Source organism: Diceros bicornis, chromosome 15 (genome assembly GCF_020826845.1).
Source record: "Diceros bicornis minor isolate mBicDic1 chromosome 15, mDicBic1.mat.cur, whole genome shotgun sequence".
NCBI classification, from domain to species: domain Eukaryota; kingdom Metazoa; phylum Chordata; class Mammalia; order Perissodactyla; family Rhinocerotidae; genus Diceros; species Diceros bicornis.
Genome location: NC_080754.1, coordinates 44,025,326 through 44,051,259, shown reverse-complemented (window position 1 = coordinate 44,051,259; position 25,934 = coordinate 44,025,326). Strand labels below are relative to the sequence as shown.

Here is a 25,934-nt window from a genome sequence, read left to right as displayed (position 1 = left end):
ACCCCAGTTGGGTTACAACCACCTTTTTGTATCAAGCAAGCAAAACAAAATGTCAGTGTTATTGCTGTGCTATTTTTGGTTTGCCCAACTATTTCAAAAATTAATTAATTTACATCTACAACACAACTTTCTTCCAAGTTTGACCCAACACTGTTGTCAAAGCTAGAGGTATCCCTCAAAATGAGCTTCAAGCCTAAAACATCATAGTTCAAAATTTTAACTGCAGTTGATTCTAGGTGGTAATTTTTCTTTCTGCTTTCGTTTTTCTTTGTGCCTACGAGTATACATTAAATTTTCTTCTATAAGAAGGAAATAAATTTAAGGAAAAGAAAGATACTGGCAGAAAAACGTATAGGAGTTAAGCAAGGATGGGTATAGGGAGATAAGGCTTTGAAATGGGCTAATGAGCTATGCTGATTTAAATAACAAATATAATCTCTCAATAAAAATGTCTATAAGCCAAACACTTCCTTAGAGACAAGTAACAAGTAAAAAGAAATATGCAAATATTGGCCATGAAATGAAAAGATTTTTATAAAAAAGATACTTAGAGTTTACTTTTTTTACTGCTTACACCATTTTCTGGTCAACATATCATCTAATAACCTGACTTACTAATAAGAATGTGTGCCAGTTGAAATTCTGGGCTTCAGAGCCTTGGCATTAAGATATTGGATAATTTCTTTAATCCTTTGAATTTATTGAAAATGAGAAGGTGTGAGACCTTCAAGGTAGCATACCTTTAATTATTCAGATACTTAAGTTGAGATATGGGCAGTAGATTTGGAAGTAGAAAACTGTGGGTCATGTTATACTTCTGCCATTCTCTAATGGCATGACTTGGAAAACTCCAAAGTGCCTCAGTTTCATCATCTGAAAAATGGAACTAATAATAACTAAGTCAACACTCACAAGGTTATTGTCACTTTTTTTTATTATTTTTTTTTTTTCTGGGAAAGATTCGCCCTGAACTAACATCTGTTGCCAATCTTCCTCTTTTTTTTTTTTCCTTCTCCCCAAAGCCGCAGCACATAGTTGTATATTCTAGTTGTAAGTCCTTCTAATTCTTCTACGTGAGCCCACCACCACAGTATGGTTACTGACTGACGAGTGGTGTGGTTCTCTGCCAGGGAACTAAACTCGGGCCGCTGAAACGGAGCATGCCGAACTTTAACCGCTAGGCCATCAGGGCTGGCTCTATTGTCACTTTTAAATAGAGTGACATATATCAAACTCATTTTAAACTAGGAAACCGCTATGAAATACAAGTCATGATTAGGATTATTTTATAGGTAGGAAACCAAGGCTCAAGAAAACTAAATGATCAAGGTTAGACAGTAAATGAAGGAGCCCAAATTAAAGTCCTATTATTTGATTCATAGTCCAGTGCTCTTTCCATCACACCATTTACCATTTTGCCAATTAAACACAAAATCTAACTCCCATTTGTTAAAAACAATGATTTTGCATATTTTGATCCTCGTATAAATAAACTCATTACAACAGGAAGCATGGTGGTACACTGAATTATAAACTGAGTTTTTATGAATTGTCACGCAAAAAGCAGGCATCCTTCATACCCTACCATTTCAACATTTCACCTCCTAGGATCAAGGAATGAGGGTCAAAACAACTAATTATTTTGAGTATTAATGCCCAGTGCAGATCATCGTAAGAAGAATGCACGAGCAATCTACATTATGAATGCCGGGAGTTTTTCTGGGTTTGTATTACCCAGAATGACACGCATATATTGAAACTAAACTTTAAAAAAACAAGGAAATAAAATCTCTCTCCTGGCCCAGAGCATTGTGTTAGCCACAGGATAAGATGGAAGTAGAAGCAAAGGGTGTTTAAATAGCTATTTAATTCACTCAGATAACTAAACCAGTATAAGTAAACTGTAATTCTTCGTGTGACGCTATGAAAACCAATCAATGAGAACAATAAACTAAATTTAGAACAGCGAGAAAAAGAAATCGCACATTTATCGCTCTCCTTTCACGTCTGGAATGAATAATGTTGTATGGGAATCCTGACTAAACTACAGCGTGAGCACATCCAGGTGAAATTGTACGCTGCTGCTCACAAATTATACTTTGATAATCAGGTAATGGTGGTTGCATCCTCTTGCAAAGTAGGCACCGAAAACAAATAATCATTACAGACCATGAGACTGGGCCTTGACTCCTAGAGTTCACTCTCTTTCCTAAAGGGCATTGTTGTGGCTGCTACACCCTACACATGTGTTATCAACAGTACACTAGAAAAAGAAGCCCATCATCTGCCAACTACTCCAGCCCCCCTCCTTAAGAGATGGAGTGAGAGGAGACTTCTCACAGCCTTGCTCATTCTCTGTTTTATAAAATAAAACCACCTCCTGTTTCTTGTTGACTTCACAGTCTACGTTTTTTTAAATTTTTCTAGCAGGAGCATGAGAGGAGATAAGAAAAGGACATTTACTTTAGTAAACATAATTCAGCTTGCCTCCTACACCAACTGTCGCCAATTCTCCTCCCCCAACCTCACCTACTTCCTCTTCAGCAAATGCCAGAGTCAGGCTTCTGGATCAGCTCTGCTACAGTCTGTTTGGTTGTGTGTGTTTCTGTGTGTGTGTGTGTGTGTGTGTGTGTGTGTGCTTGGGGGACAAGGCTGAGACTGTATCCTTTCTGGTTTTGTACAAGGCAATGCTTTTATTAATCACTTGTCTGTTCCCTAGTCCCCAGAACCCCTCAAAAATTGCTCTTTCTAAACCTGTTCTCTGTTTATCAAACCTTCAATTCCCTCTCTGCTCCCCTCACATTTAATTAAATGCCCTTTCTCCTACTTCTACTGAGAAGATGGCAATTCTAAGACACAGAAACTACCCTATCTTTTCTTCTCCAAATATTCTATTCTATGCCCTACCTTCCTCTATCCCCGTCTCCCTCCTCCACTCTTAATCTAAGACTTTCTTTCTTCTCCAACACGCCATCCCTACAATACACCTGATGCTTTTCTTCCTCTCCACATCTACCTCTGTACATCTCCACTCCTCTCTGCCTCTCTAAATTTTACTGAAACATAAATATTCATCTCAAATCTCATCACCTATATAAATTCTTCTGTCACATCCCCAGAAAAAAAGAGACATCTCCCTCTCCCAGATTCCTATGAAAAATATTTTTTATGCAAGTGATTTGGCAATTAATTTAACTGCCTTATGACAACTGCACAATTACCCTGAATTGTTTTATTTTCATATTTTGTCATTTAATTTTATTTTTTATTTTATTTCTACCATCTCTCTCTACATGTTGCAAAAAGAAACACAAACCAAACTTTTAAAAAATAATTATTTGTGTAAAACTCTTGAAGAAATTCCAAAGGGAAGAACATATTGTACAAGGAGCCAGTGCCTGAAACATCCTTTTCAGAATGGAACTAGAGATTAGGTCTTATTTTCAGATTTAGGGTCAGGTGCCACAGCTATGACCGCTGTTTGCCGCCTACCTTCTCTCTCTCCTCATCCACAATATCTCAGTCAAGACCAATCTGACATCTACAACCCCATGCCTGAGGTTGTATGCAGGTTGGTGTCTCTTTAGCATTGAGATGGAGCACTCCTTATCCACACACACCCTCCATGTTGGGCCAATCCATTGGACAGAACTTTTGTCCAGACACTTTCTCCTTTGATCATTTGCATCACCACCAGCTGCAGTGTCCTCATTCAATTTGGCTGATGCCCAGTCTGGCTCTTGCCAAGTCTGTTTTCCCAGGAACAATATCTTCCCCCATTACCCAGTGCGTGCAGCTAGGAATTTAACTACAGACAGAGTCCCCCAGAACAATTTATTCAAAGATTCTTTCGGCAACTGTTTATTAAGCATCTGCTCTGCCCCTGGACCTCAACCCTTGAAGCCTGGGCCGTCTGCTTCCCCACTACAGCGGCAGCCTCTCTCCTAAACTCAGTTTCCCCCAATCCCTGTGCTGCCTTGGTTAATGAGTTTCTGTCTGACCTACTTCCTCTCTTTCTCCACCGACTTCATAAGACTGAGCCCATCACACACACCCCAGCCCAGTACACTTGCCGCCAATGCTTCCATCTTGCGAATTTGCAGCACCCTCAAGAATTGTAAAGCCATAAAATCTTCAGAGCAGTTTGAAGACTACACACTGCATTCTAAAAGGTGACTTCAAATCAAAGAAGAAGAAATATATAAATGGCTTGAAAACAATGTACATTCAGTATTTTTTGTTTTCTGTAATATACATTATTGAAAGTAAAACTTGACAAGATTTTCTTGGCTGGCAAGAAAACAGTCAGAAAACAGAATGAAAACCACGGCAGGAGGCATGGATTTTCAAAGGGCAGGAGGCATTGCTCTCAGCACACCTGCTTTGCCATTTCACTTTCCCAAAGGAACTCTGCCTTTACCGGAGAGAAGCAATGAGCATTCACTCGTCAGGCAGCAGATTTGCATTCTCTCTTCTCTCATCACACTGACGGTGTCTTAACTCCCCTCACATAAACAAGGAGAATAATAAAAGAGCCCCACCTCTAGCTCGCAGAGCAAATAAAAAACTAAGCCAGACTCATCAATTCAGTGTTTCTAATTTTCACACATTTCTCTTGTTTTTGCACGAGTGAAGCCTGAAAGGGAAGGGCACCCAGTGATGTACTAACATTGAACAGCAAAGTGACAGCAGCATCCAAAGTTACCCAGAGGGACCTTCTAATGTTCAAAGTAAAACAAACCCAACAAACACCATCCAATCGCTCCCCCAAGGAAGAAATCGTTACATTTACACGATCTGTGAACATTAAACAGACCCCCGGGATACACAGGGTAATGTTGAAAGGTAGCCTGCCACTTGCAGTGCAAAGACACCTTCAGTTTTCCACATGCTGCAAAGACTCCTTCAGTTTTCCAAATGTGCCTTCCTTAAGTGACCTTCCTTAGCTTTTCACCTCTGGTAGGTATGGTCTCTAATTTACCTTGAATTCATTGGAACCATTTGATTTTTTTGACCATTATTTTCCTGTAACAGTATATATCATGTAAATATATTTGGGTTCACTAAGAGTGCAGAACACTTGCACTGCTTAATGAAAGTACATTTTATCACGTCTTACGGTTTTTCCCTGCATGACGAGTTCTTAGACCAGTTTGGGATGAAATGGGAGCTGCAGTGGGGTGGAAATGGGGTCTGACCCAGCTGAAGACGCCAAAAGATGGTGCATTCTGTACAAGGCATGAGATCCAGCATGTGGTGAAAATAATAACTATGGAGAGAGGCAACAAACCCACCTGGTAGGATATCCCAAAAGGTGAATAGAGCATATGAATTGCAAATCCACAGTCAGCAATGATACTCAGAAGTCCAGGCAGGAAGGCAGAAAGCACAGAAACTCTTGATTTGGTAAAAAAAAAAAAAAAAAAAAAAAAAAAAGGTTGATTCTCCCCAAATTCGTTCAAAAATTCAGAGAAGTTCCAATCAAAATCCTAAGATTTTTAAAACATAAATTTGACAAGCTGTTTATAAAGTTCAGCTGGAAAAATAAATGCCAAGAATAGCAAAGGAATTTTTGGTGGAAAAAAAGGATAGACTAGTTCTCTCATATATTAAAATGAACCATAAAGCTACAGTAATCAAAACTTTGTTGGTGCCAGGATAAGAAAATCAAATAAACGGACAAGCCTATAAATTAGAAACAGATCCGTGTATTATATAGGAATTTAGTCTCTGATAGAGTTAGCATTTAACGGAAAAAACGGCTGTCCATAACTCAGTCGGTGGGCTATACAATTTATTGTCCAAATCAGGACAATTCGAGAGTGAAAGGAAGAACCAATAGGATGCTGGAACAACGGACAAAAATTGGACTGTCCTATGCAAATCCAGATGATAAGTTTGTGTAACTATAGATGGAGTTGTGCCTGCATAATTTTCAATGGCTCCCCACTTCACTCTCAAAGTTATTCCAGTTTGGGCACTAAATTCTATGGTTACCGTAGTTATTGGGTCCTGGTCACTAGACAGGTATTCAAGAACCAAGCTCCAGGCTCTAAGAGAGGCTGTGACAATAAGAAGGCAGGTGCCCAATTCTCAGACAGGATCAGAAGATAATATTTAGGTTACATCTATAGGAATTTGGGGATAGCAATCAAGTCAGAAATCTAGTTTTAATGATTGAGAAATACAAGAGAGAGAGCATCAAGGTTACATTGATATTGGGTGCCAAACTTCTGATCGGGGGGCTGCCTCAAGTCAGGAGTGGTCAGAAGGGAGAGACCAAGTGTGGCATTGTGCTTGGGCCAGGAACCCATCAGGGCCTAGTACAGTTTTTACTTAACTGCTTTTTTTCACTTTATAAGTGTCACAAAATTTTAGTGAAATTTTTGAGGCAGGTTGGCCATTATTTTTACCAACTTAAAAAAACAAACCACAGTAAACTGGTTCTCAGTAAGAAAGCTCCAGTGGTTAAAATATGATAAAATATGTGAAAATGTTGCAGAGGGCTGCCAAGCACTCCGATAGTGTCCAAACACATTTTATTATCACTGAAATTTACATAAAACATTTGTTGCTAGACACTTTACATGCATTATCTCATTTAACCACAGCCACCACTCCAAGTAGGTTTTATTAGCTTCATCCAACAGAGGAAGCTGAGGTTTCCAGGAAAGATTCCTCATTCCATTGCTAAACGACAGAGTCAGACCAAGGTTGGTACCAGAATTACTCTTTGGGTAAATGAATAGAGATGCCTATAAACACAGAGTAACTCTAACAGACACCTACTCTTGGGAAAAACAATTGCACAAAATCTAGTCAGAGATTTTAAGAGCATACATACTCATTAAATTATAATTATCTGTGTTTGCTTGATAATTTATCTGTGTTTACCTGATAACAGCAATATCACACATTAATCTTAGAATCATCCTTGCCTCCTCTTTTTCTCACACACCCTACAATCAACTCTCGGTAAATCTCCTCAGCTCTACCTTCAAAATATATTTAGCACCTCCACCACTACCATACTGCGCCGCAAGGCCGCCACCTCTTGTCTTGACTGTTTCTACAACCTCAAAACAGGACTTCCTGCTTCTGCAGTCTATTCTCAACATGTCAGCCAGGGTGAGTCCAGTAAAATCTACATTGCTTATGTCCCTCCAATGCTCAAAATCCTGCAATGACTCTCTATTTCACTCAGAGAAAAAGACAAGTCCTGACCATTGCCTACTAGCCCCTTTGTGATTTGGCTGCTTCCTACTTTCTAATTCACCTCGAACCACTTCTACCTGACCCACTTTGCTACATCCACACTTGCCTCCTTGCTGTTCATCAAAAACAATGAGTACATGATCACCTCAGTGTTTTTAGACTTGCCATTCTCCTGCCTTAAATGTGAAATCTCTTACCTCCTGACTACTGGCTAAATCCTTTACCCCCTCAAGTCTTCACCAAAATGTCAGTTTATCAGAGGCTTCTCTGGCTGCTGTAAATAAATTACCAACCCCCTCCTCCCACATCATCACCCACCTTACCCCATGTAAGATTCTCCAAGGCCCTTATCACCAACCGACATGATATATGGACAGTCTTATTTATCTTTATCTCTTTATCCGCACTTGAATGTATTAGGTTGAACCATATGAAATTACCCTTTTCATACATCAAAAATGGTCAAATATCTACAAATTCACATGGTTTAACTTGGTATCTTTGTGAAGATCTATTTTATTCTCTGTCAAATTTCTTTATGATGATAACAATGCCTTGCACATAACAGGTGCTCAATAAATACTTGTTGAAAAAGTGACTTATCTGAGGCAAGTGTTAAAGAACTAGAGCCTACAGGACTAGTCAGGTGTCTTAACTACCCGGTAGTGATCACTTTCCATCTCAGCTCCGTTACCATATCATGCACCCAACCAGGGAGCCAGTCTGACCTGAACTCCCCTCAGGGTTTCTTTGGAACTCAAAGCCACTGGCGCCACACCACTTGCCTCTGTCACTTCGAAGACTTCAGAGCTCTGAGTTCTGTTGACAGTTTCAGAAAGAGAAGGTATTCTTTATTTTGCTGCTGATTCCCCTTATTCCGTACTTGAGAAAGGAAAAGCTGGCATAGGCCAGGGCATCTTAGGGCCCAGGCAGGCTTCCAGATCAACCAGGCACGACTGCTCTTCTGAGTGGAACAGGAACAAGGAGAAAAGGCCTATCCTCCTCCCTTTCTGCTCCCTTTGCTCAAGGTTTAGAGATTTCTGATTTCCAGTCTTAATACTTACTAAACACATTTTATTTCCTACTCATTATTCTCTGGCAATTTACTTCTCTCTTACTGCTTTCTTACTGATCAATATGACCTCTACATTTTGTATGGGTGATTACCTCTTTATAGCAGTAAATGCTCAATAATCTCAGGTCTGCTTTTGCCTCCCCTTTTTGAATCTGAGTCCAGAAGAATCAAATAGGCTTCACCCTTTGTTCAGCCAAATGTCTTTTTAACAGAGCAGGACACTTTTACACTCAGAACACGATCATTACTGGAATGTGGTGCGTGTCTTAAAAATTACCACATATGCACGTTTGCGGCCTCTTCCTTCTCACTCTTCCCACTAACCCATACTCCAGATCAACATCCCTTTTGGGGACTCTAGAAATTCACCAGGCATATTCTTCCAAAAGTTTATGATACCTCATCTTCTCTTACTGAAATAATTGCCAAACTGCATGAGGTCAGGTGGTCTCCATTCACCGGTTCTCATTTACAGACAGAGAGCCATTACATCTTCATTTCAGCCACAGAGCAAGTGTTCAGCGTGCCCCTATTCAAAAATATTAACTCAATGCTTTTTTAGGATAGGGTTTTCTGCTTTGGTTACATTCCTAGCCTTCATTGCTACACCTTTCTGCAGACTGAGCCTTGGGAAGACATAAGGTAAAAGAAACAAGGATTAGCAGGATAAGACACAGATCTATAGAGCACTTACTGTGTCTGTCCTAGTCCATTCAGGCTGCTATACCAGAATAGCCCAGATCAGGTGGCTTATGAACAACAGAAATTTGTTTCTCACAGTTCTGGAGACTGGAAGTCCAAGATCAAGGTGCCAGCAGATTCAGTATCTGATAAGGGGTCCACTTCCTGATTCATAGATGGGCTATCTTTTCACTGTCTTCACATAGCAGAAGGGTTGTGGGAGCTCTCTGGGGTCTCTTTTATAAGGGTACTAATCCCAATCATGAGGGCTCCACCTTATGATCTAATCATCTCCCAAAGGCATCACCTCCTAATAACATCATCTTGGGGGCTAGGATTTCAACTTAGGAATTTTAGGGGACACAAACATTCAGTCCATAACAGCGTCCCAGGCCCCTGTTCCATAGACCCCCTTGTTTCCATCTCTCAGGCTTGAGGAATCGGGTAGATCTGGAGAGGCTGAGCAAGAAAAGACCTGGGATTCGGGGAATCAGATGGTCTAAGACAGTGGCTCAGTGAGAAGTTACACAGAGAGGAGCTCTGATCCGTTGTGGGACTGAGTCCTCCGCTCTCATTCGTATTTCAGGAGAGGTATGGGCCTGCCCGGCCAGGCCTGTGTCGCTGACACTGGGAAAAGCACACACTAAGAAGACCCAGCTCTGTACTGGAGTGGAGACAAGAAGGAAAGGCTTACCAAGAACTACTTCTAGAAGTGCAGGAACTTCCTTTTTCTCCATTCAAACTTGAAACAACTTTAACATCCTTCTCTCCCCCATTGTCATTGAGGGTATATCCAAAATGAGCAGATAGTTGGGACAATAGCTCAAAACTATGCTAACAGTTTATACATCCTTTAAAAACTTAGGGCAATTTTAAAGGTCCAAAGTTGTGTGTTCCTTCTATCTAGCGTCTCAGTATTTTTCATGTCTTTTTGACCTTAATTTTGACTAGAAGCTCTTATGTAAGGTAGCAAAAGATTTCAACTTCCAGAGGCTCTAACAGGCCTCCCAGAACCATCCTCATACAAATGCAGGTATAGAACCGCTTTCTGAACCAGGATCTCTTTTCTCTATGCCAGCCATGGAATATTTGCAGCCTGATTCCAGAAATGCATCCAAAGTTCAGAGACATTTCATAGCATCTTTGACTTTCTGCAACAAGAACTAATATGCAATTCACACAAGAAAAACAGGCTATAAAATGATCACAGTTCACCAATTAATATTCATTGCCAATTCACCAAGTTCGTTGTGCTTAAGCATGTGATTTCTTTTAAGACTTCCCATATTCTTGATGCTGGAGGAAAACAGGGAATTAATCCCTCACATCTAGTGTGGTATCTGATAGCTAGTATGTTTCTAAGAAATATTATATAAATGAATGCATCAATAAATGAAAAGCCCACAGAAACTGTTTAAAAGATAAAGACAAGGAGAATACTGTTTTTTAGAGGAGGTATTGAGAAGGAATGACCTAACATTTATATTCCAGATAGGATAGACTTTTAACTCTTGTCTTACCAAAACCTAAATTTTCTGTATTTTTCACACTAAAAATATTAGATTCTTAAAAAAGGAATTTTTTTTTTTTCGCTGAGGAAGATTGGCCCTGGGCTAACATCCATGCCGGTCTTCCTCTACTTTATATGGGATGCCACCACAGCATGGCTTGATAAGCAGTGTGTTGGTCCATGTCTGGGATCCAGGCCTGGAAACCCTGGGCCGCCAAAGCAGAGTGCATGAACTTAACTGCTACGCCACAAGCCGGCCCTTAGGAATTCTTTTTCTTGAAAGATAATCAGTTACCATTTATACCAAATGGCCACTCTGCTAGAGTGTTTGGGGAACATTTGAAATGATGAACATGGCTCTTGTCAAACATGTTATTCCTTATGTAAATGCAAATTCATTTATAACTGACAAGGCAATACAGAAAATTAGCATCATTTTGCTTGAGTTTTGACACAGGAAGACATCAAGGGCAACTCAGGGACTTTATCCTCAGGGGCTCCCAAGAACAAAAGCCAAACTGTGGCGTGCTGTCTACACCTGGAACTTCCTTCTGAGTGCCTGCACACAGACACTGCCTGCAGCCCTCTCCCCTGGATATTTTGCTTGGCATTTTCTTTTTCTTTCCCAGTCACACCCCGTCGTTCCCCACAACTCCATCCACCCAACCCCTGCCCCAAAGCACTGCTCTTTTTACTATATTCCCTACTGCCATGAATGATGCCACACAGTCCCCAAAGTAAAACCTGAAAATCCTTCTTAAATCCTCCTTCCATCACCTTTTATCCCTTTAATCCAGTCACCAAGTCCTGACTTCACACCTTCCAAACACTGCCTGGATCTCTTCATTCTTTGTTGTCCCCACTTCCTTCGGATCTTGCTTGGATTATGGCTGTCACCATCTAATTCCCCACTTCTCATTTCATCCTGCTCTAATTGATCCTCAACACTACCTTCAGAGTAATATTTTAAATATGTGAATACAGTCATGATTAAAAATGTGTGATGGATTTCAAAATAAAAAGTTTTTAAAAATGCACAATACGACTCTATCGTCTTCAAGATAAAGCCCAGGACCTCTGCATGGCTTTTGCAAGGCAGGTGGGGAATTTCAGGATCTGACTCTTGACTTTCAATTCCCTATATGTACCACGGTCAACATGATACATACCAGGCAGGAATGTTAATGCAATCTCAGGATTCATAAATAGAAGGAGGTGATAGTTTTCCCACCCTCAACACTAATCAGGTGACACTAGAAGTACTATATTCAGAAAAATAGAATTGTACAGTGTTTAAGAGTGTAGACTCAAATGTAGGCTGCCGGGGTTCATATCCTGGCTTCTCTGATTACCAGCTCTGTGACTTTGGGCAAGTTATGTCGCTATGCTTTAGTTTTCTCATTAGTAAGATAGAAATGATAAGAGTATCTGTCTTTTTTTGTGGCAGTTAAATTAATTAAAATATATACAGCACTATTAAATAATAAATTTTACTATTACTATGCCCATGATACTTTAGGGGAGACATTAACCAGTGGAGCATGGCCTGAGGAGGTGACTAGAATAAGAAAAGAAATTGAGATCCTGTTATGTGAAGAACAGTTGGATAACAAGAAATTCATTGTGAAGAAGTGTTGGCAGCATACTACAGCTGTACTGAAACATCTGGAAAGCAATTCAGAGTGTAGAGCCAGGAGCAATAGTGGCACACTAGGAAGACAGATTCCAGTTCAAATTATGGAAATATTTTCCATCAAATAGAAGTGTCCAACAATAGGAGGGGTTGTTTCCAGAGAAAGTGGATTTCCCACCACTAGAGTTGTTTAATCAATAGCTGGATAACTCCTTGTTTAGAGTATTCTACAGGGATTGAAGCATCAGAAACAAGGGAGAAGAAGAACTTCTAAGGGTCTTATGAGTCTCAGATGACAAAGGGCTTAACCTATCAGTAAATAGGTATTCATAGTAATTGATTGTTTTTGGTAAATTCTATAAAGCATAAATATTTGTGTCACTAACTAACACCAGCTTAAGTTGATCTCTCATCTAGTTTCCCTCAATAAACCTGTTTACCCAGTGCTGTGTAAACTCCAGATCTAGGACATACCACAGAACCTGAAATAGTCTTCCTGCTCCCGTGATTCATGATGGACAATTCTAGTCAAATATCCTCAAGTGGCATCTATCTCTGGTTATTGCAGCTGCATTTCCTTTTGTTTCTTACAGAAGTTCCTTGGAAAAAACAATTACCATTTTCTTTCTCTACAATTTGCTTGCAGTGTTTATTTTCATTCATTGACATGTTTTGAAAGCAATACAGTGAAAGCAAATTTGAATCAGTTTAAAATAAGTGAGAAAGTTTAGAAATAAAAAAAATGGGTCAGCAAGGGCTGGCCCGGTGGCATAGCAGTCAAGTGCGCACACTCTGCTGCAACAGCCCAGGGTTTGCAGGTTCAGATCCCAGGCGTGCACCAATGCACTGCTTGTCAAGCCATGCTCTGGCGGTGTCCCATATAAAGTAGAGGAAAATGGGCACGGATGTTAGCCCAGGGCCAATCTTCCTTGGGAAAAAAAGAGGAGGGTTGGCATTGGATGTTACCTCAGGCTAATCTTCCTCACAAAAAAAAAAAAATGGGTCATCTTTTGACCTGATACAATTGAAGCTTTGAGATAAAGCCATTAGGAAGAGCTACTCCGTTGAGTTCTTTCTATATGCCAATAATAATTCCATTTTTAAAATAAAGAAACAGACTAAGCTATGCTTAATTGCCAACTCAAAGCCACAAAGTCAATAAGGGGGAAAGCAGAGAGTCACACACAGTGACCAACAAAGATGGAATGCACTTGCCTCCAAGCCTGTCTCACTTGTGCCATGACCCACTCTTCACTTGTTCCAGGCTCACTCCCGGCATCATAGAGCCAAGCATGTCTCAGATCATGAAGCAGGGGAAGCCTGTGTGTCGTTCTCCATGGTCCTGAACCACCTTTCACCCTTCAGACTGTACTGAGGCCAGTCTTGGAATCTGAATATAATCCTTGATGTTAGAGTTTGTACTTGCACTTCACTCTTTGATCTGGATTTGTCTGCTGATTCTGGACTAGCCAGTTAGAATGTTCCTCCCTGTAGTTCCAACGCTCTCGAATGCAACTCCTGGCACCTACCACTAGACTCTTCCTTACCAACACCACCACAAGAGGGTTGTTAGAATTTAATCATCAGTTTTTCAGCTGAGGTGACCAGGCACATTGTGCTGTGATTGGTTACAAAGGGCACACATTAAAGCTGGTGAATAGCTGGGATTCTATGCTGCAGCCTGACCTTCAGGACCAGGGAATGCCCATGGAGTGGAGCATAAAGGAATATATGTCATGAAGGGGAAAGGATTAAGAATCATTGATTTGAAAGAGAACCTTATTTTATATTGATACTTAAGGAACAAAAGGAAAGTGCAATGATGAGTATCACTGCACCAAGTATCAACTCTTTCTAGACTTGGTTTTCACAGCTCTTCGTAGTCTAGCTACACAACATGGACCATCCACTTAAAGAGGATCCAACTTCCCACCGAACCCCCAGATACTGTGCTCACTAATGTGAGCCTATTTGATTGTCCTTCTCAGAAAGTCTTCCAAACATTCTTCATCTTCTTTGGCTATCAATTTCCACCTACTCCAGAAAACTTTCCCTAAAGTTCACCCTTATTTCACCCTCCTTGAAGCACGGCACTTGGAACCTGTGATATCTTTCTTCAGTTTACCTACAGAAAATAGAAAGCCATTGACAGATGTTAAGCAAGGAAATAATCTGATTAAATGTATGATTTAGAAAAAATAATCCTAGAAGAATAGTACTAGAATAGATGAAGATTAAAAACAGAAAGTAACGTGACTTTTTCTTTCACAGTCTGTAAATTAGAATCCAAATAAAATTCACACATCACAATTGGTCAATAATGTCCTTTAAGTCTCATTTAATCTATAGAATTCTTTTTCTCTATCTTGTCTTTGCAATTTATTTATTAAAGACTCCAGGTCATCTGTCCTGTAGAGTTTCTCACAGTCTCAATTTTGCTGATTGCATCCCCACAGTACTTTGTAACATGTTCTTCTGTCCTCTTTATTTTCTCTTAATTGTTCATTTGTTCTAGGGGATTGATCATATTCAGGTTAGGTTTTTAGGGGGAAGACTAATTCATAATGAATATTGTGGTTGTCTCTCTTTTTTGATAATAACAATCATTGATGATCAAGGTCTAGATCCATTAGCTCCTTAAGAGTTGAAAAATGACGATACCTTGATTCTAATATCCCATCCTCATTAATTAGGTGAAATATTTCTATAAAGAGAAACTTTACCTACTATTTGGTTTCCCAGTGCTTTAGTTAATATAGGAAATGTAGGATATATGATGGATTCTTTCCCTATACTTACCAGTTTTCATTATAATAAGTTGGTTCCCTAGCATCTTCTAACGGTGACCAATTAGTTTTTTTTTTAAGTAACACTGTGAAATCATGAGTTAAACATATTTGCTATACTTTCATCGATTTTAGTTGTTATCCTGATTGATTCTGAAATTGTCCTGTCTTTGTTCAATCTTCAAGTTGGTCCCTGAGTTCTTTTGAAACGATCCTGATAGTCTTTGATAGATGCCTTGCTATCTGGTGTGATTCATCTTGCATATTTCCTGTCCCAGAAACGGAACCAGCCTTTTCCCTAGGAAATCTTCGTTCATTTCAGGAACAATGTTGGCAAAAATACATTTTTTCCAGCAATCTTGACCCATCCTGAACACGTGTTACATCCCTGTACTTCATCCCAACCCCCCACCTCTAAAATGAAACTTGGGGATGAAATGAGGGATTGTGTGGTTCTCACGAATAGGATGACAGATGGGTTTAGGCCCCAAAATGGCTGAAGTTCAGGGATGTCTGTGATATAAATTACTTGGTAGCAATAATAATCAAATAATGTTATTATAATTTGAAGTGGCTATTTTGACACAGCCAGATCAATATGTTCTGCTGTAGGCAAGCCAACCAGTCAGGAGGCTATTCAAGTAATCCGGGATAGGCAGCATGATAGGCATTGGAGTCAAACTGACCTGGGTTTAAATCCGAAATATGCCACTTACAAGTTGCACGACCTTGGGCTATTACTTACCCTCTCTAAGCCTCAGCTTCCTTATTCATAAAATGGATTAGTGATAACATCTACCTGATAGGGTTGCCAGTGTAATGCCTGTAAAACACAGGGCCCGTCACATGGCAAGTTCTCAATAAAAGAAAATAGTGATTATTTTTTATGTATTTTTTTAATTTTTTGTTTATTGCAGTAACATTGGTTTATAACATTGTATAAATTTCAGGTGTACATCATTATACTTCTATTTATGCATAGATTACATCATGTTCAACACCCAAATATTAACTACAACCCATCACCACACACCTGTGCCGAATTATCCCTTTCGCCCTCCTCCCTCCCCCTGTCCCCTCTGGTAATCACCAATCCAATCTCTGTCTCTATGTGTTTGTTTATTATTGTTAGTATCTACTACTTAATGAAGGAAATCATACGGTATTTGACCTTCTCCCTCTGACTTATTTCACTTTGCATAATACCCTCAATGTCCATCCATGTTGTCACAAATGGCTGGATTTCATCGTTTCTTATAGCTGAGTAGTATTCCATTGTGTATATATACCACATCTTCTTTATCCATTCGTCCCTTGATGGGCACTTAGGTTGCTTCCAAGTCTTGGCTATTGTGAATAACGCTGCAATGAACACAGAGGGGTGCATGTATCTTTATGCATTGGTGTTTTCATGTTCTTTGGATAAATACCCAGCAGTGGAATAGCTGGATCATATGGTAGTTCTATCCTTGATTTTTTGAGGAATCTCCATACTGTTTTCCATAGTGGCTGCACCAGTTTGCACTCCCATCAGCAGTGTATGAGAGTTCCCTTCTCTCCACATCCTCTCCAACACATGTTGTTTCCTGTCTTGTTAATTATAGCCATTCTGACGGGCATGAGGTGATATCTCATTGTAGTTTTGATTTGCATTTCCCTGATAGTTAATGATTTTGAACATCTTTTCATGTGCCTGTTGGCCATCTGTATATCTTCTTTGGAGAAATGTCTGTTCAGGTCTTTTGCTCATTTATTAATTGGGTTGTTAGTTTTTTTGTTGTTGAGATGCATCAGTTCTTTGTATATTTTGGAGATTAAGCCCTTATCAGATGTATGGTTTGCAAATATCTTCTCCCAATTGTTAGGTTGTCTTTTCGTTTTGTTGATGGTTTCCTTTGCTGTGCAGAAGATTTTTAGTTTGATGTAGTCCCATTTGTTTATTTTTTCTATTGTTTCTCTTGCCCAGTCACACATGGTGCTTGAAAATATGTTGCTAAGACTGATGTCGAAGAGCATACTGCCTACTTTTTCTTCTAGAAGTTTCATAGTTTCAGGTCTTACATTCAATTCTTTAATCCATTTGGAGTTAATTTTTGTGTATGGTGTAAGGTAAGGGTCTACTTTCATTTTTTTGCATGTGGCTATCCAGTTTTCCCAACACCATTTGTTGAGGAGACTTTCTTTTCTCCATTATATGTTCCTGGCTCCTTTGTCAAAGATTAGCCGTCCATAGATGTGTGGGTTTATTTCTGGGCTTTCGATTCTATTCCATTGATCTGTGTGTCTGTTTTGTGTCAGTACCATGCTGTTTTGGTTACTATAGCTTTGTAGTATATTTTGAAATCAGGGAGTGTGATACCTCCAGCTTTGTTCTTTTTTCTCAGGATTCCTTTACTTATTCGTGGTCTTTTGTTGTTCCAAATACATTTTAGGATTCTTTGTTCTATTTCTGTGAAAAATGTTGTTGGAACTTTGATAGAGACTGCATTGAATCTATAGATGGCTGTACGAAGTATGGACATCTTAACTATGTTAATTCTTCCAATCCAAGAGTGTGGACTATCTTTCCATTTCTTTGCGTCTTCTTCAATTTCTTTCAGCAATGTTTTATAGTTTTCCAGGTACAGCTCTTTCACCTCTTTGGTTAAGTTTATTCCTAGGTATTTTATTCTTTTTGTTGCAATTGTAAATGGGATGGTATTCTTAATTTCTCTTTCTGCTACTTTGTTGTTAGTGTATAGAAATGCAACTGATTTTTGTATGTTGATTTTGTATCCTGCAAATTTACCATATTCGTTTATTACTTCTAAAAGTTTTTTGGTGGATTCTTTAGGGTTTTCTATATATAAAATCATGTCATCTGCAAATAGTGACAGTTTCACTTCTTCCTTTCCAATTTGGATCCCTTTTATTTCTTTCTCTTGCCTGACTGCTCTGGCTAGGACTTCCAGTACTATGTTAAATAGGAGTGGTGACAGTGGGCATCCTTGTCTGGTTCCTGTTCTTAGAGGGATAGCTTTCAGTTTTTCACCATTGAAGATGATATTAGCTGTGGGTTTCTCATATATGGCCTTTATTATGTTGAGGTACTTTCCTTCTATACCCATTTTATTCAGAGTTTTTATCATAAATGGATGCTGTACCTTGTCAAATGCTTTCTCTGCATCTATTGAGATGATCATGTGATTTTTAGTCTTCAGTTTATTAATGTGGTGTATCACGTTGATTGATTTGCGAATGTTAAACCATCCCTGCATACCTGGAATAAATCCCACTTGATCATGGTGTATAATCTTTTTAACGTATTGTTGTATGCGATTTGCTAGTATTTTGTTGAGGATTTTTGCATCAATGTTCATCAGTGATATTAGCCTGTAGTTTTCTTTTTTTTTGTGTTGTCCTTGTCTGGTTTTGGTATCAGGGTAATGTCGGCTTCATAGAATGAGTTAGGGAGCTTCCCCCCCTCCTCAATTTTTTGGAAGAATTTGAGAAGGATAGGTATTAAGTCTTCTTTGAATGTTTGGTAGAATTCACCAGGGAAGCCTGGTCCTGGACTTGTATTTTGGGGGAGGTTTTTGATTACTGTTTCAATCTCCTTACTGGTGATTGGTTTATTCAAATTCTCTACTTCTTCTTGATCCAGTTTGGGAAGGTTGTATGATTCTAAGAATTTATCCATTTATTCCAGATTGTCGAATTTGTTGGCATATAGCTTTTCATAGTATCCTCTTATAATCTTTTGTATTTCTGAGGTGTCTGTTGTAATTTCTCCTCTTTCATTTTTGATTTTACTTATTTGTGCCTTCTCTCTTTTTTTCTCGGTGAGTCTAGCTAAAGCTTTGTCAATTTTGTTGATCTTTTCAAAGAACCAGCTCTTGGTTTTATTAATTTTTTCTATTGTTTTTTTGGTCTCTATTTCATTTATTTCTGCTTTGATTTTTATTGTTTCCCTTCTTCTACTGATTTGGGGCTTGGTTTGTTCTTCTTTTTCCAGTTCCCTTAGGTGCATTGTTAGATTGTTTATTTGAGATTTTTCTTGTTTGTTGAGATAGGCCTGTATTGCTATAAATTTCCCTCTTAGAACCGCTTTTGCTGTATCCCATAAATTCTGGCATGTCGTATTTTCATTTTCATTTGTCTCCAGGTATTTTTTTATTTCTTCTTTGATGTATTCATTGACCCAGTCGTTGTTCAGTAGCATTTTGTTTAATCTCCACGTATTTGTGGCTTTTCTGATTTTCTTCCTATAGTTGATTTCTAGTTTCAGACCGTTGTGCTCGGAAAAGATGCTTGGTATTATTTCAATCTTCTTAAATTTATGAAGACTTGTTTTGTGGCCTAATATGTGATCAATCCTGGAGAATGTTCCATGTGCATTTGAAAAGAACGTGTATTCTTCGGTTTTTGGATGGAATGCTCTGTATATATCTACTAGGTCCATCTGTTCTAGTGTATCATTTAAAGCCAATGTTTCCTTATTGATCTTCTGTTTGGATGATCTATCCGTTGGTGTAAGTGGAGTGTTAAAGTCCCCTACTATTATTGTGCTACTGTCTATTTCTGTTTTTATGTCTGTTAATAATTGCTTTATATATTTAGGTGCACCTACATTGGGTGTGTAGATATTTACAAGTGTTATATCCTCTTGTTGGAGTGTTCCCTTGATCATTATATAATGCTCTTCTTTGTCTCTTTTTACAGTTTTTGTTTTAAAGTCTATTTTGTCTGATATGAGTACTGCTACCCCAGCTTTCTTTTTATCGCCATTTGCATGGAGTATCTTTTTCCATCCCTTCACTTTCAGTTTGTGAGTGTCTTTAGGTCTGAAGTGTGTCTCTTGTATGCAGCATATATATGGGTCTTGTTGCTTTATCCAATCAGCCACCCTATGCCTTTTAATTGGAGCATTTAGTCCATTGACGTTTAAAGTAGCTATTGATAAGTATGTACTTACTGCCATTTATTTTTGATATTTTATTATTGTTGCAAAAATTGATATAGTGACAAAGGGCATATTCTGAAATAATCCAAAACACTAGCCACTATCCACATGTGGCTGTGGAGCACTTCAAATGTGGTTAATCTGCCTTGCTACATGTTAGAAGTATAAAACATGCACTGAATTTCAAAGCCTTAGTTAAAAAAATGTAAATTATGGCATTAATGATTTTTATTTTTACTACATGTTGAAATGATAATATTTGGGGTATATTAGGTTAAATAAATTATATTATTTTAATTAATCTCTTCTGGTTTTTTTATTATTTTTAATGTGAATACTAGAAAATTTAAAATTACATATGTGGTTCACATTATACTTCTATAAGACAGTGGTTCTCTAGAGACAGTAAAGATGATATTATATCCCAGAGTTTGGTGACTGAGTGGATGAGGTGTGAAGAACAGGGAGCTCACCTCTTTCATTCATCCCTGTGCATCCAACATCTAATATGAAACATTCTTACATACATGCTTCTTAATGGATTGGTGTCCATTTTTTTGAGAAAACAACTATGTACTTTGGCCACTTTCCCCTACTTGAGAAGGGGCAGTTCTTCTGGCTCTTATAGCAGATGTTGGTCTAGATAACCAAATCAGTTCCTTTTAGGGAGAGACTTAACGTTGATTAGTACCTATCATGTTCCAGACACTTAACATGTCTTCTCACTTAATAATAAAACAATTGGTGGACGTAGACATTACAGCTTTCATTTTTATAGATAGGGAAATTGAGATTCAGAGAGCTTACTTAACTCATCCCATGACACAAAGAAAGGAAGGAAGGAAAGTGAGAAGTAAAAGCAATCCCATTTGCCTCCTTGATCCGTGCAGCCTCTTTCCACATTGGGTGACCATTTAGCGGTAGATGTGGTATTGAAGAATACATAGGATTCCAAATTCTGTCAGCCACTCATCTTCTTAGGTGGTTTCTCTCAGTCCCTTGGGTTCTTAGTCCATAATGCAGAACCCAAGATCCTATAGGCTACAAAATGCAGGAGATGCGAGCTCTTTAAGCAAGCTATTCCAAGGAATTTATATTATTTATAGGGCTTTGTCAGCAACTGAATCATCATTATATCAGGTATTTTCCAGACAACTGTGAAAACATAGGTTTAAAAAGGACCAAATATCTAATGTAATATTTCTCAAGAGTCTTTCACCATAGAATCCAAACAGTTTGAATAGGTTTTATTTTGATCTGTAGCCATCAAAAAAAGAATCCCTACTCCCGTTGCTGTTTTTTTTTCCCTTTCTTGCATCTTTAAGTACAGCCCCTTCTACTAGGTCAAAGCAGGATTTAGAATTTAAAATATCTTTTCTTGGGGCCGCCCTGGTGGCGCAAGTGGTTGGGTGCGTGCGCTCTGCTGCGGCAGTCTGGGGTTCCCCGGCCTGGGCACGCACCAACGCACTGCTTGGCAAGCCATGCTGTGGCACCGTTCCATATAGAGTGGAAGAGGATGGGCATGGATATTAGCCCACGGCCTGTCTTCCTCAACAAAAAGAGGAGGATTGGCAGATGTTGGCTCAGGGCTGATCTTCCTCAAAAAAAAAATATATATATATATATCTTTTCTTTTGCCTGCTTAGTGCCTTTTGCATTATGAAGACTTGCTTTTACAATTAGACCCACTTGGGTTTTACCTACATCCTTAAAAAAACTATCCAAGAAAACCAAAAAACAACAAGTCTCAATATTGGCATGTGGCCTAGAACACCTCTCATATCTCTTCCACCTTTAAAATGCTAGTATTCAATGATTTTTCTGAATTCTGCCTCAAATCCCTTCAGTCAGGATAATGGTCTTAATTTGGCCTATTAGATATATTAGGGTAAACATTTAAATAAATGTTTATTTATATGTATATAAATAAATAGCTATGTATAAATAAATAGCTGCCAATTATGTCAGGTTCATTATTTTAATTAATCCTCACAGCAAATTTTGACGGTTGCATTAATATTCTCACTTTATATATAAGGAGATTAAGACTCAGAGAAGTTAATTAACTCACATCCAATGTAATATTGATAGCAAAAGGGCAGAAATGGAGCTTGAACTCAGTTTTCTCCACTCCCAGAGCTCATAGTTTCTTGCCACTATTCCACTTGGCAATAAAAGACATGGATAAACCAAAGGAATTTTTGTCCTTTTGGCAAAAAGAAAGGGCTGGCCTACTCAATTTGAGGCTGAGAACACTGAGTTCAGGATGCTGGTTTCCTCCAGGAGTAGAATTTTACACATTATCAGTAATCAGTTCAGAGTGACTACTGGGAGAGGCTATGTACAAATTTAATTATAGTTCACCCAGTGACCACCCCAGTTGGAAAGAGTAGGATCTACAAACCACATTTTCTTGCCCCCAAAATATCTCCCTTACCATCTGCCATAGCACCTAAAATTTCCACTATCACAGCTCCCCCTTGGGACAAAGTGGTGGTTTAACAATTGGGTTAGAGATGGGACTCTATGGGGAGGCAGCATAGGGAATGGGAGAAGTTAGGTAAAAAGAACCTGATTGGAATCCTGACAACAAAACAGTCTTTGTGCCCAAGATGTCCAGCTCTATAGCTATGTCTGGGTCTATAGAAATCTTTTTCAAGGGTCATTGGGGGGCTTTCATTTTGCCTTCCCATTTGGTGCTTACTTTCTCTTCCCACTGCTTTATGAGATTCCCACTAGCGTTACTGAGTATCTCATTCAAGAAATCAACAGAATGTAAAATAGAAAGAAATTATTTCTAACCAAAGACAAATTAGAAGTCAAATAAGTCATAGGAACAGACCTTGATAGTAATTTTCCAAAGCAGAACAAAATAAAATTTTCAGATGAAAGGAAACTTAGTCTCACCTCTCTCAATCCCCTCGTGTTACATCTGAGGAATAGAAGGCCAGGAGGCAGAGGGCCCCAATTACAGACTCGTCAGCAGCAGAGCTAGTGCTTACTCTTTCTCCATTCTTCTCTCCATGAAAAATTAAAGATCACATTTATGAATGTCTATCGAATATATTTAACTGTATGAACCTTTACACAAATTCTATTCTCTTCCAAATCTAACATATATTTTACCCATTCTTAAGTGGTAATAATGATAACATACAGTTAATTCCTCCCATGTTGTACTTTTCATATATTAACTCACATATATTGTATATAATGTCATATATATTCATATATTAACATATATATATTAACTTGCCTATATTCATGTTACATATATTATGTACCGATATATATGTCATTATTACATATAGTATAATGTCATTATTATATATAATCTATAGTATAGATTATAGTACCACAAAGCACACCACATATGTTAACTCAATCTTCACAAAAACTCTATGAGGCATATATTATTATTATCATCCTCATTTTACAGAAGGAAAATAGAGATGGAAAAGTGTTAGAAACTTGCCCAAAGTCACGCAGATAACAAGGAGGAAAGCCTGCATTGGGGCCCATCCGTCATGCTCTTTACCACTAGGCTTTACTTTCTTGCCTTTTTCTCACTTCTGTCATATTCTCCTACCATCCCTCATTTTCCCTCTCTAACTCTGATGTGGTGAAGAATGTGGTACCCAACAAAGAAATAAGCTGAATGTTGGCCCCATCATTTAGCACCATTATTTCTTTGCAGTGGACTTTGGTACTTGGTTTGCCTAGCAAAAATGTGTAGATTGAGAAAATATGGGTTTTGGAGTTTGACAGGCTTGGATTGAAATTCTGACTTCACTACTTAATAGCTATGTGACTTGAGTCAATTTACTCACTTTTCTGAGTCTCAGTTCTCTCTGCTGGTAAATAGAGGGAGCTCTCATAAGTGCAACTGTCAGAATTAAATGAAACAATGCATATAAATACATTATTTATATAGGTCTAGAGAAGTACTTCATACCTTTATGGTTTTTATTGTCATTTCTAGTTCTTCTCTATAAAAAGCTCTTATTATGGTTTCCCTCCCTTGATTTTCAACTGAAATAGAAGCAAGAATTAAACTACATTCACCGAGAAGAAATGGATGGTTTCAGCATAAATCTGTCATTCGTACCAATCTAGGAGGCACGCGTCAGTTATGAGCAGGTTTTCTCACACCAGCTGTGTATGTGTGATGCCCAATAGAGTGAATGTTTAACAATTAAACTGGTTTTAAATACGTAGCATGGAAGAAATCAAACTGAACATCAGTTGTGATTATCCACTTGAAAAGCTCATTAAGAAATGAATTATGGAATAGTGGACTAATTAAGACCATGTATAAATGTGTTTCCCATTTCTGCATAAAACTTCTTTAAAAAAATGAATCAAACAGAAGGACTTGATGTATTGGTATGGCCAATTTAGAAAAAAAAAAAACTTCTGCTATTTCCTCCAAATGGAAAAAACTAACATTTACCGAGTGCCTACTCAATGCCATACGTTATTTCAAATCATCTGCATGGTGATTCTTTATGATATCTGTTATTACTCTGATTTTCTTGATGAGGAAAATGAGGCTCAGGGAAGTTTAACAACGTATTTAGGTTACATCATTACTACATTGTGAAGTTGGGATTTCATTCTGAAACTTATTCAAAGTTCTTTCGACTAAGCCCTGAGATAGTCATTTCTGTTATGACTGTAGATGTGATGCAAAACTAATTACATTATTTATGAACATGTATAACAGTCTTGTATTAAAGACCCCCATCCACACTTGTCTGACCAGTCTGTCTCCTCCTCTAGACCATAAGCTCCATAAGAAAAGGGTCATGCATGTTGTATTCACCAATATATCCCCAACACCCAGTTCAGTGCCTGCCACATATATCTTCAATAAACGTTTGTTGAATGAGGAAGTGAATTAATTAAAAGAATAGAGACAAGCAACTATTGAATATACCCACTGGGAAGTCATACCTCCCTTAGGAAGAGCAGTTCCGGGATAGGGCAAACGTCAATTTGTTATTCTGACTCCTCCAAGGACTGTGCACACCTTAGAAGCAGAAATGGGTGGCTTGGTGCCCGCTACACTCAGTACGGCGCCCGGTACATAGAAGGAACTTTATAAATTTTGTCGAATGGACATCCAGATGAATTAATTTTAAAAAGTGTAGTAGTAGATTTTGGAAGAAAACATCCCAGAGACACTTAAAACTGCTCTTAATGAGAAGTACCAATGTTTTCTAAATTAAATCACTAGGTCTAAAATTATCACCCTACATTTGGCTTCTCCCTCCAACGGCCCTGAAGCCAAAACAACTCAATTCCTACGGAGAACATATAATTTGCCGTCTGCAGAGATAAAATCTCCCCCATTAGAAGCATTCCTAAATTTCTGTGCTTAGAGTGACCTTTTAAGTTGCCGCTGTGATGTCATTAGTGTTACAATTTTATGCAAGGTTAGGCGTGTAATTATGTGTTAAATAGTTCCACTGGCTCCCGCTTGCTGTTTAATAAAGCAGAGTGTATTAAGTGTCCCCCATATGCATAGCTCAAGGCCACTGACACTACAAAACTGCATCCGCTCTGCTCTTTCTCTGCCTCATGTCCCACTCGTCCTTGCAGCTGTCACCTCAAGGCCTCAGCACTGGCAGGAAGTAAGCCACTGCACAGAGTAGCATTCATAGAACTGTTACTCTCCAGTGGAAGCTTCTGGAGGCAGGAGGAGTCTCCACAAAGACTTCAACTTAAATGAAATCAGACCCTGAGAGTCTGTACCAGCGTTTCTCACCTTGGCTGCACATCAGAATCACCTGGGCAGCTTTCTAAAAAACTACCAACACCAGGGACCCACCCCGAGAAGTTCTCACTGGTCTCGCTTGAGACCCAGGCACCGGTAGTTTTTAGAGGTTCCCCCAAGGATTCTAATGTGTGGCCAGGGTTCAGGGTCACCATCCGTATGCTCCTTTCACTCAGGATGGATATCAGAACTTAACGTGAAAGAGGAAGTATTTCCGATTTTATTATCTCAGTATCTCGGGAAACTGTTTTTCCTCTATTAAGCGCCACTGACCTTAGGAAAAAAAATCAATAGTCTCAATGCATAAGCACAA

At 38.7% G+C, this 25,934-nt stretch overlaps 1 protein-coding gene and 1 long non-coding RNA gene across 2 annotated transcripts in view; one reads left to right on the top strand and one right to left on the bottom strand.

Moving 5' to 3' along the window:
- KCNMB2 (potassium calcium-activated channel subfamily M regulatory beta subunit 2) overlaps window positions 1–25,934 on the top strand; it is a 118,928-nt gene that overhangs the window by 57,087 nt on the left and 35,907 nt on the right. The window lies entirely within an intron of this gene.
- Window positions 13,051–24,930, bottom strand: LOC131414958 (uncharacterized). The gene is made up of 4 exons (XR_009222272.1): window positions 24,799–24,930; window positions 23,673–23,728; window positions 22,750–22,856; window positions 13,051–14,239 (listed from the first exon to the last, which is right to left on the bottom strand). It is a non-coding gene; the product is annotated as an uncharacterized LOC131414958 (long non-coding RNA).